Genomic DNA, 12334 nt, shown 5'->3' with positions numbered 1-12334 from the left:
GTGCTGGACTTGAGCAGACTTCCGAGACTTGACCAATTGACCAAGAGATCGACCAATGGTCGATCAAGCACCATTTTGAGACCAAATCCCGGTTTGTTCCGGTTTTCTCTGAATTGTTTAATTTTAATCCGGTTTGTTCCGCTTTAGTTTATGTTTTCTTATAAATACTCTAACCCTATTAAGGGGAGACTCATCTCTTATCTCTTATCTTATCATTTAGCTCTTGTATTAGTTTTTGTTAAGTAGCCACCTAGGGTTCTTAAGCATTTCCATACTTGGTTTTGTTGAATCTTTGGTGGATTTTCCAGTTTTAATAGCAATTTCTCTTTCTAATCTCTTAATCTACAAGCTTTTATTATGATTTCACAAAGACAAACCTCTTTCCTTTGTGTGATCATGATGATAAGTGAGTAGATCTTTTAAGAACTTTGGGCTTGGTAGATTAGGGAGATAGATGGTTGATCTTTGATGTATAGGGTTTATTTTATGCATTTCCTATCTTGATTAGTGATAATATTGCTAGATAGCCTTGATGAAGCTTAAATCTAGACTTTAGAATTTCCATGCCCACAAGGTGTTTGATGAAATTCCTGAACCAAACCTTTCAAGAGCTTTGCATTCCTAGCCAATGGAAATTGATGATTAGGGTGCTTAGTGGTATTTGGACTTGTTCTTAATGCATTCTTGTCTTGTGATTACCTTTGGAAATTGTTGATTATCATTTGACTAGCATAGGATCTCTATCATGGAAATGAATTGATTTGCATTAGTGTTCTACCCATAGGATTGTTCTTGATTGTTACTTAGACATCTAGGATTGATTAGCTATCTCCCAAGTCAATTACCTTGCCCAAGGTTCTCTTATTAATTCTTGATTTTCAGTAAATTTGCTATTTGAGTTTGTTTGCCTTGAGTTTGCATTGTCTTGTTTATTTTATTTGAGTGACTTCGTTTAGTTAAGTAGTGACATAAGAACCTTTTACTTGATTAAGAATAGATTAAGCATTTTGTGTATTCTTGGTGTGTTGATTGGTGCAAATTGTGGATTGATAATAATTGATACTGAAAGTTACTACATCAATTTGGCGCCGTTGCCCGTTTGCATTTTAATTGACCATTAAGATTTCAACTTTGCTTGAGACTATTCATTTACTTTGCACTATTTGTTACTTGGATTGGATTGGTGGGTTGTCTTTGATTTTCAGGTTGTATGAACTTGAGAAGCCACGGCCTAGACAACTTGTTTCAGCCTGTGGACGACATTCACTTACTTGAACGAGAGAACCGCCGTTTAGCCCGCCAAGCCATGGAGAACAACCCTCCTCCAGCCGCTGCTCATAATGGAAATGAGCAGCCCAACCACAACCAAGCTCCTATCCATCCTCCAAGACAACCTCGAGTCATTGGAGCCTTTGATCAGCCGAACATTCATGGGAACCGCCAAGGAATCAGAGCACCCGCTGTTGAGAAAAACAACTACGAAATCAAGTCTAGTCTTATCAACATGGTGCAAAGCTCAAAGTTCCATTGTCTGCCTATGGAAGACCCTATTGATCACTTGGATCAGTTTGATATGATGTGTGGGACAGTGAAAATCAATGGAATCTCGGAAGATGCATTCAAACTCCGCCTCTTTCCGTTTTCTCTTGGAGATAGAGCTAGGACATGGGAGAAGAACCTACCAGTAGGATCCTTTACTTCGTGGGATAAATGCAAGAGAGCCTTCCTCTCCAAGTTCTTCTCAACTACAAGAACAGCAAGGTTGAGAAATGAGATATCAAGCTTTGCACAAAAGGGAAATGAGAGTTTTTGTGAAGCATGGGAGAGATTCAAGGGCTATACTATGCAATGTCCTCATCATGGTTTCTCCAAGGAGTCTCTTCTTAGCACATTGTACAGAGGAGTGCTACCAGAGATAAGAATGTTGCTTGAGCCAGCAAGTAATGGAAACTTCCTTGGTCAAGATGTTGATGTTGCTATGACTTTGGTGGAGAATCTTGCTCAAAGTGATGGTAACTATGTGGAGGATTATGATATAACACCACGAGATCACCCTGATATGAATGAGCATCACCGCAAGGAGATCAAAGCATTGAATGAGAAGATGGATAAGATGATTCTTGCCACTCAAAAGCCAGTCCATTTTGTTACCGAAAGTGATGTGTATCAAGGATATCAAGAGGGAATGGAAGCTTGTGTTGAGGGACAAGAAGAGGTCAACTATGTGGGTGGACAAGGCTATAACAAGTTCAATCCTAATTACCGCAACCACCCAAACCTCTCTTACCGCAGCACCAATGTGGAGAACCCACAAGATCAGTCTTATTCACCCCAAAAACCACCTGGTTTCCCTTCCCAACCCAACTATTAGCCTCAACCTCAAGGAAACTACCAAGCCAAGCCTCAAAGCTATTCCCAACCTCAACAAAAACTGACTGCACCACATCCTCAAGGTCAAGTAGATGACACAAATGCTCTACTTAGACAACTCCTAGAAGGACAAGGAAGAGGAGCCATTGAACTTGCTACACAAATGAAAGCCATACACAACAAGGTTGACAATGTCTGTAATGAGTTAAATGCTAAATTTGAAAGGTTACAAACACAGGTCTAGGGACAAGCTTCTTCCTCTTCAACAAAACAAATGGGTTCTCTACCGGGAAAATCAGAACAAAACCCAAAGGCGTTTTGCAATGCCATCTTCAAGGAAGAAGTGAACAGGGTTAGTAGTATGAGTTTAGAAAAATCAAAAATGGATAGCCATGCTGATGAGAATGAAAGGTCTATTGAAGAGATCTCTTCTCTCCTATATGGTTCCACTGCTGAGAGTTTGGTGGTTGCTAAAGTTGAGAAATCTGAGAAGGGATCAAGGGGTAAGGAGATAGTTGCCAAGGAGGTTGAAAAGAAAGATGAACCAAGTGTTGCTCTTCCTCTTTATAGTCCTCCAATTCCATTTCCCCAAAGGGTTCTTACAAAGGCCAAAAAGAAATTTCTCTCAAGTTTCAAAGCTAATATGAATAGAGTTGGAACACCTTTGCCTCATGTGGATAGCTTGTCTCAAGTTCCTAGCCATATAGGGTTCATCAAAGCTATTCTAGCAAACAGAGAGAAGGTGGAAGAGATCATGGGAATTTTTGGTTCACCAAGTGAAGAACAACCAAGTCCAAAAACACTTTCCAAGCTTGAAGATCCAGGCAGATTCACTATACCTTGCTCACTTAGTGCTTTACAACTTGATGATGCCTTGTGTGATTCAGGAGCAAGTGTTAATGTGATGTCACTTGAGATGGTAAAGAGTCTTGGGATCAAAGATATGAAGCAACCCTCTTCTTCCATCACATTTGGAGATGCCTCCTCGAAATCTCCACTTGGTTTGATTGAGAACTATCCACTTAAGGTTGGTGATTGTACAGTTCCAACAGACTTCATGGTAGTTAAGATGAAAGAAACCAACAAGCTCCCTCTCATACTAGGAACTCCATTTCTCAACACTGTGGGTGCAAGCATTGATTTCCCAAATAAGAGAGTAACTCTTATTCATGTGAACCCAAACCTATCATATCCTATCAAGCCTTCCTCTACAATGTTTTGTGGAACAATTACTAGTGAAGAAGTGGCAACTAAGGAAGAGCATAGAGACTTGAATGATCAACATCAAGAGCTCCAAGTTGATAAAGTGGGGATTAAAGAGACTACAAGGCTTGATGAGGACATTTTGGATGGTGAGTGTTTAGACTCTTTATTTGATGACCTCAAAGGAGATTCAAGAGAAGGGGATTTGGGTCAAGCACATAAAGTTGTTGACAAGAAAAAGAGGAAGAAGAAACAAAACCACCTTCCCACCATTGTTTCTTCTCCTATGACTTTGTGTTTGCATCCCTTGGGGCTTGTTGATGGAGCAATAGAGTACAAAGTGAAGCACAAAGGTTCTTCTTCACCCTTTGCAAGTGTCAAAGCCAAGCTAGCTCCCAACTATCATTATGACAAGGATAAGCTTCATGAACTTCTCTCAAGTGACATTACTTTCAACCTCCAATCTCCTTCCACCAATTCAACAAGATCTCAAGGGAGCACTAAAGCTCCTCCTATCACTCCATTCCCTAAAGTTCACAACTAGGGCCAAGGTATGGTCCTCACATCCCATTGTATATATCATTTGAGTCTTGTTTTCTTTATTTGTTAGTCTTTCTCTTGGACTTTTCTCACACAGGGACTGTGTGAATTAAGTTTGGGGGAGAGACTAGCCATCTAACATTGTGTTCTGTTTTGATTTTCATGTTTTGTGTGATGCATTGTTAATATCTATGTTTTGAGAAAAATCAAAAAAAATTTGAAAAGTTTTAAAAAACCAAAAACAAATGCATGTAGCTTTGCATATTCATTCTTGTGTTTATGATTGAGTCTAGAAGCATTTAGTATGCATTTTCATTTGCATTTGGGATAATAATGAAATTTCCTTGTAAAGGTTGAGTTTTAGGATTGAACCCACAGCCCTCATTTATAGTTCATTGGTGCTTGTTTAATCTTTGGAAAAAAATGAAGAATCTAGGCTTAAAAGCATTGTGTCACTTGAAAGCATTTTCTTCTTTTTTTTTTTTTTTTTTTTTTTTGAATCTAATGTTAAATTATATTCAAAAGAAAAATAAAAACGTTTTTACAACTTCTGCAACATTTTTCCAAAAGAGAACAGCTGAGATCAAACAGTTACATCATTTAGGCGGAAATTCTAGATTGAAACCACAATTGAAATGCCTCATCGTATCGTCTATCACCCATGAAACCAATAGCAAGAAGCTGATCTCGTACTTGCCGATCAACCCACTGAATAAGAACGTCTGCAGATTTCGGTGACTCCCCATGCCTTCGCCCATTACGTTCCCTCCACTTGAAAGCATTTTCATCTAGTGTAAAGCTTGCTTGATAATTGTTACATCTCTATATTATTTGGACTTTAATTTGATCTTAAAATCATCTTGCATATGGACTATGAATGCTTGCTCATGGAACTTTCATTTGGGTTAACTATCTCTTTTTGCCACTCTATTTCGTTTAACCCAATCTCTTGCCACACCTTTGAACCCCAACCTTTTCTTTCAAGCCTTGTATTGATTTGTTGAGTGAGGCCTCTTCTTGATAATGCTATAGGTTGTGAAATCTTGAGAGTATTGAGAATGACAAAGAACTGGCTCTTGTTTTAGCTAGGCTTGGAATCTTTATAGCTAGCTAATAGGACTGGTTTTGAAAGAAATAGGTGGTTAGAATGTTGATTTGGGTTCAAGTTTGGGAACAAAAGAGAATAAGAAGGGAAATAAAGGTTTACTTGGTCAAAAGAAAAGAAAAATCTCTAAAGGTTAAGTTAATTATAAGCTCTAAGTCTCAAAGAAAAGGGATAGAAAGTATTGCTATAGTCTCCTAGAATCAAATTGAAAAGAGTAAAGACAAATGAAACAAGATTGGGAGTATAGCATAGAATGAATAAGAAAGAAAATGAGCTAGTGTTTAAAGCAAGAATAGCCTTAGAGATTCAATAAAAGTAAAGGAATAAGACCATAAATAAAGAAAAAAAAACGGTTAATTTGAATACGGTTGAGTTTTTGGGTTTAAAAGGAAGATAAGAAAGATGAGAATAAGGGATAGAAAATCTTTTAGGTGGGTAGAACATCAAGAGCTAAGCTTTGTATGCCCAAATTATTCTTGATCTTAGATAGATTTCATGACTGTCTAGCATTCCTCTTTGTTTGAGAGTTAACCACCCAAAAACACCAATATCCAACCACTTTGTAAACAGCCTTTACCTTAAACCAATTGAGCTTGATTTGTTTTCCATTTGCAAGATCACGTCAAACACTTTAATGAATGTGAAACAGATGTTCAATAGGATTGCAAGTTTTTGCCAATAGATAGAAGATGAACTAGAGTGATGCATTGTGTTTTAAGCATATAAAAATATTTGTAAGGACTTTGATTGATCTTAGCACCATTGAACTACATCTTAGGACTTTGGTTTAAATCCTTTGTCTCATGCCTTTAGGTTCTGAGTCCCATCTTTAAACCTCTCTCCCTTGTTTTTCACTTGGTTTTTGCTAGAGGACTAGCAAAATATAAGTTTGGGGGAGTTCATATCTTGTGTTTTTATGAGTTTTTAAAGCTTATTTCCTCATTATTTTGTGCATATTCATGAGAATTTAGGTTGTTTAGGCTGCATTGTGCATCAAGTCTAGTATTTCAGGTGTTGGAGTGGAGATATGCAAAGGAAAGTGTGCTTTGGAGCCAAATAAGTCAAGAATTTGCAAGGAAATGAAATGAGGACAAGGAGGCCGGAACAATCGACCAGCCAATCGACCAAATGGTTGATCATCGCATCACCAGATTCTCGGACTTCAAGCAATCGAGCAAACAATCGACCATTTGGTCGATCAAAACACTCTCGGATCCCTCGAACTGGACGCAGGACAAAACAATCGACCATGCAATCAACCAGATGGTCGATCATGCCGAACCAGACATCAACGATCGACCAAGCAACCGACCAAATGGTCGATCATGACTCGAGCCGAACTTCGGACTTCAACACAAGATTATTGATGATTCGGAACCAATCTACAGTCCCTCAAAGATCTACTCGTATGAAGACTTTTTCTTGGGATTTAGCTCCAGAGTTCTTCACCAAAGTTATTGGAAATTGAGTAAGCTTTGCAATGGAGATAATTCCAGGCCAATCTAAGGTGTGTATCAAGAGTTATACCTGTTTTGGTGAACGTATATACAACCAGAGTGAAGAATGGAGACACAAGACAAAGCGATCGACCATTTGGTCGATCACGTGGTCGATCAACTCATCCCCAGACTTGAACGGACTTAAGATTTCAATAATCGACCATTTGGTCGATCATAGGGTCGATCAACTTGTGCTGGACTTGAGCAGACTTCCGAGACTTGACCAATCGACCAAGAGATCGACCAATGGTCGATCAAGCACCATTTTGAGACCAAATCCCGGTTTGTTATGGTTTTCTCTGAATTGTTTAATTTTAATCTGGTTTGTCCCGCTTTATTTTATGTTTTCTTATAAATACTCTAACCCTATTAAGGGGAGACTCATCTCTTATCTCTTATCTTATCATTTATCTCTTGTATTAGTTTTTGTTAAGTAGCCACCTAGGGTTCTTAAGCATTTCCATACTTGGTTTTGTTGAATCTTTGGTGGATTTTCCAGTTTTAATAGCAATTTCTCTTTCTAATCTCTTAATCTACAAGCTTTTATTATGATTTCACAAAGACAAACCTCTTTCCTTTGTGTGATCATGATGATTAGTGAGTAGATCTTTTAAGAACTTTGGGCTTGGTAGATTAGGGAGATAGATGGTTGATCTTTGATGTATAGGGTTTATTTTATGCATTTCCTATCTTGATTAGTGATAATATTGCTAGATAGCCTTGATGAAGCTTAAATCTAGACTTTAGGATTTCCATGCCCACAAGGTGTTTGATGAAATTCCTGAACCAAACTTTTCAAGAGCTTTGCAATCCTAGCCAATGGAAATTGATGATTAGGGTGCTTAGTGGTATTTGGACTTGTTCTTAATGCATGCTTGTATTGTGATTACCTTTGGAAATTGTTGATTATCATTTGACTAGCATAAGATCTCTATCATGGAAATGAATTGATTTGCATTAGTGTTCTAGCCATAGGATTGTTCTTGATTGTTACTTAGACATCTAGGATTGATTAGCTATCTCCCAAGTCAATTACCTTACCCAAGCTTCTCTTATTAATTCTTGATTTTCAGTAAATTTGCTATTTGAGTTTGTTTGCCTTGAGTTTGCATTGTCTTGTTTATTTTATTTGAGTGACTTCGTTTAGTTAAGTAGTGACATAAGAACCTTTTACTTGAGTAAGAATAGATTAAGCATTTTGTCTATTCTTGGTGTGTTGATTGGTGCAAATTGTGGATTGATAATAATTGATACTGAAAGTTACTACATCACTAAGCAATAACCTTCCCATGGGGCATCAACACACACCCCAAAACAAATTTGAATTCATCTGTATAAACCGCGTAGGGCTCACCATGCTCTAGCTGGTGTAGTAGTCAGCATCTTCTTCAACCTCGCGAAACCCTCCTCACACTCCTGTGACCAAATAAAATGAACCTCCTTCCCTATCAACTAAGTCATCGGTCGTGCCTTTCTTGCAAATCCCTACATATGTCTCATGTAATAACCTGCCAATCCCAGTAAAATCCTGATCTCCGTAGCATTTTACGGTCTTAAAATCCTTGATGGACTGAATCTTCTCTAGATCCATAGAAACTCCCTCTACAGAAACAATATGCCTCAAAATTCCCATCTCCTTCTGCCAGAAACTGCACTTGCTCAACTTGGCAAACAACTTCTGCTCATGCAGCTTCTCCAAAATTTCTCTTAAATGCACTGCATGCTCCTCAGTTGGAATAAACTAGGATGTCGTTAATGAAAATGATGACAGACACATCCATAAACTCCTAGAAAACGCTGTTCATCGATCTCATAAACGCTGATGGCGCGTTAGTCAACCCAAAAGGCATCAGCACAAACTCATAATGCCCATACGTCAGATCATTCTTGGATCTGATGTTGGATCACCACAAACTGAATGCAGTTTTCATCTATCGGGATATGATAAACGTCAAATCATTCTTGGAGAACGAAATTAGCACCTCTCAACTGATCCAACAACTCATCGATCCTAGGAAGAGGATACTTGTTCTTCACAGTGATCCGGTTCAAACTTTAATAATCAACGCACAAGCGGAAACTCTCGTCCTTCATCTTAATGAATAACACCAGCGCTCCTCACGGTGAAACACTAGGATGAATGAATCCCTTGTTAAACAAGTTATCTCCCTCTGCACCCTCCTGGCAGCCACTTGTCTCCATCACCCATGAGCATCACCAATAAAGTTATGAACCCCTGTGTCCACCCAAAACTCCTGAGGACATCAGAGAGACTGGAAGTTATGTTCCACTCTCATCCTCCACGAATCTGCGGAAGTAGGGTCAGTACCACCCAAAAACCGCCCTTTATTGAATGGTCACGTAAAGGGAATGATCTCCTGCACCCGCAGCCACAGGCTGCGGACCTCCGCCACCACAGGCTGTACCACCAGATCCTGTGCTGGTACAACTCCTGGCAACCGCTCCAACAGCTGTGTCAACAATCCTGCCAGGTCAACAACTCCACCAGGGTTCCACCGGCCTTGAACTCCACTAGGAACTCCAGCATAACTAGCCTATCTGGCACCGACACCACCCACACCAATTCTCTCAGCGCCCATGATCCTCTCGGTACCTATACCAGCCACACTCATAGACCCCTCTTGGAATGCCTGCAACTCATCCACACCCTCTACTGTCACACTCTGATCCACGATATCACTAACCGATGGGCCTCTGCCCCTACCACGACCATGTCCGCAACCACAACCATCAACAACACCATCTTTAACCATTTTCACTACCATGAAGTGAAGGCTAAACAAGAAATCTAAATCGTACACCAAAAACATAACTTAGCTTTGAATCACACTATAGGCTCGAAGAGGATGTTCTAGGACTCCATGCCACACACAATTGACTAACTCACATAATCAATCAAAGCATGCAAATCCACAATATCTACAACACAAAGCATAGTGAACCATACCTAGAACCGTAAAGGCTCTGATACCAAACTGAAATGACCCGACCCATTTTTTTAATATAATAATAATAATCTAGTGATCCCATACTCACTAACCACCTAACCACATTCAAACCAAACAGCGTAAATAACCAAACATCAAACCAATGAATTAAATAACCAAAAGAATATTCCAATAAATCTAACCAACAATACCAAACAACATAAACCAATATCCGTTCTAGACAACTACATTCCATTTTAGCGACAATAAATAAATAACCTAAATATCCGTTCTAGACAACTACATTCCATTCTAGCAACCTAACAATAACATAGAACAAGAAACTAAGCCTCTAGAACATCCTCCTCTCCATCGCCTTGATTCCACGATCACATTTTACCTTTCCCTACACCACAAACACAAATTCAGATGCATGAGTATTGTCAAAAACACTCAGTCAGGCAATCCTCCAATCTATTGAGCTATACACACAAGCAACTGAGATTTCAATGTCAAACAATCAACAAACAATCACAAACAAACCAGGAAAACAAGTAGCATCCGCTCGCTGAAAGGTCTGGTGTCGACCGACACCAGCCAAGTGTCGACCAACACATGCTATTGGTGTCGACTGACACTGCCTCTCAGTGTTGATCGATACTGCTCCTTGGGGTTGACCGACACCCTCCCCTTATTGTGTCGATTGATACTACCTTTGCAGACGCGATCTGCTTGAAGCCAAGAGTCGAATCTCGCTTCTCTTCACCTCTAATCCGTTCAAAAGTAGTCCACAAGCTACATGAGGCCGTAGGAACTTTATAGAAACCATAATAAGCAAGAAAATACACCATAAACAACACATAACAAGCAAGACAAAGGAAATCTCAGGCTTAGATCAGCCATGTTCATGCACTCACCTCTTTGCAGGAAGTTTCTGACTCAAACTGACAAATCCAACACCTTAGAAGGCTTCTCCTTCATTCCTAGCATAATATCTCCACTCGACAGGATCAGATCTCACCAAACAGGCTTAGAATATCCAAAATCTCCCAAGAACACTCTCTCTTTTCTCTCTATTTTATCTCTGGAACAGTATAAAGTGACTTTTCCAAAACCCTCAGGTCGACTTCTCACATAAATACCATGGTTTGGGATTCCACTTAAACCAAAGTGCTCCAATTCGACGATTTAAAAATATTGGTCGAACCGGAAATTGTTGGTGTCGATCGAAACCCACCCCCAAAACCCACAATTTGGTTCGCGGATGTTACAATGAGGGCTTGAAATATATTTGCACTCAGCCTGAGCTGAACTTAAGGAAAAGGCGATGGATGGATTTAGTGGCGGATTATGATCTGTATATATCTTACCACCCCAGTAAAGCTAACTTGGTGGCGGATGCTCTGAGCAGGAAGCAGATGCACTGAGCGAATGCCTCTAAGGATGCGGGTTCGGAGTATCAGTTCTTTGCTAATGGGACTATGCTGGTGCATGGTCGGGTTTGTGTGCCCAAGGATGAGGGTCTCAAGTAGGAGAGAATGAGACAGACTCATTCGAGCAAGTTTTATATTCATCCAGGAGAGAACAAGATGTACCGTGACTTTAAGTGGTGTTATCATTGGGTCAGAATAAAGAGGGATGTCGCTAGTTGGGTCATGTGGTGTGATACCTACCAGCTAATGAAGGCTGAGCATCAGGTGATAGGTGGCCTGTTGTAGAATTTACCCATTTCATAGTGGAAGTGGGATATGATCACGATGGACATAGTGGTTAGTTTGCCTTTATCACATACTATGGGTGCTATCTGGGTGATTGTGGATCGTCTGACCAAATCTGCACATTTTCTGGCCATTAGAAGACTGATGGAACATCAATTTTGGCTAGGAAATATGTGAGGGAGGTAGTGAGGTTGCATGGTGTGCATGTGAGGATATTGTTAGACAAGGATTCCAAGTTCACCTCAGCGTTCTGGAAGGTATTTCAGGCGGAGTTGGGCACGAAGGTTCATATGAGTACAACTTACCATCCTCATACAAATGGGCAGTCAGAGAGGACGATTCAGAATCTGGAGGACTTGCTGAGGATGTGTGTGCTGGACAGGGGTGGTCACTGGACGGATCACCTGAACCTGGTAATGTTTGCCTGCAACAACTATCAAGCGAGTATTAGTATGGCTCATTATGAGGCGTTGTATGGGAAGTCATGTTGAACATTTTTATTTTGGACTCAGGTGGGGGAGAAGGGCATATTGGATGCGAATTTTGTTAAATCCGAGTGCTCAAGCTGAACATGAACGAGGAAGAAAAAACGGAAGTTATTCGTATCAAATAATAATTAACCATGGTTTTGTTAAGATCAGAACTCACCAAAATTGCAGAAATCAAATATGGATTAGGGAGCTCAAAGGATTGAAGAAGTTGTTATCTCGATCTTTACTTTTTAACCTTTTCTCAAAAAACAAATTGTTCTCTTTTTAAATTAGCTAGTATATGTTTTGTTTGGCTTTCTTTTTATTATGTTTTTATGTTTTGGAGTATATCTAATATTTTTATTTTTACTATTAGATCATGGAACTTCTGTTATAGTAGATTTTTGACTAAAAATATTAATTTTGTTTAATCATTATAATTTAGTAACAATACAAGGGTCAAATATAGTTAAATTATTGT

General features: G+C 39.4%; 1 non-coding gene across 1 annotated transcript; it reads right to left on the bottom strand.

Annotated features, from left to right (window-relative positions):
- Positions 1 to 1759: 1759 nt before the first annotated feature.
- LOC147924821 (small nucleolar RNA R71) lies at positions 1760 to 1866 on the bottom strand. Its single transcript, XR_015588042.1, has one exon. It is a non-coding gene; the product is annotated as a small nucleolar RNA R71 (small nucleolar RNA).
- Positions 1867 to 12334: the final 10468 nt, after the last annotated feature.

Source organism: Camelina sativa, chromosome 17, assembly GCF_030686135.1.
Source record: "Camelina sativa cultivar CO46 ecotype springtype chromosome 17, ASM3068613v1".
NCBI classification, from domain to species: Eukaryota; Viridiplantae; Streptophyta; class Magnoliopsida; order Brassicales; family Brassicaceae; genus Camelina; species Camelina sativa.
This window is presented reverse-complemented; position numbering and strand designations above follow the sequence as displayed.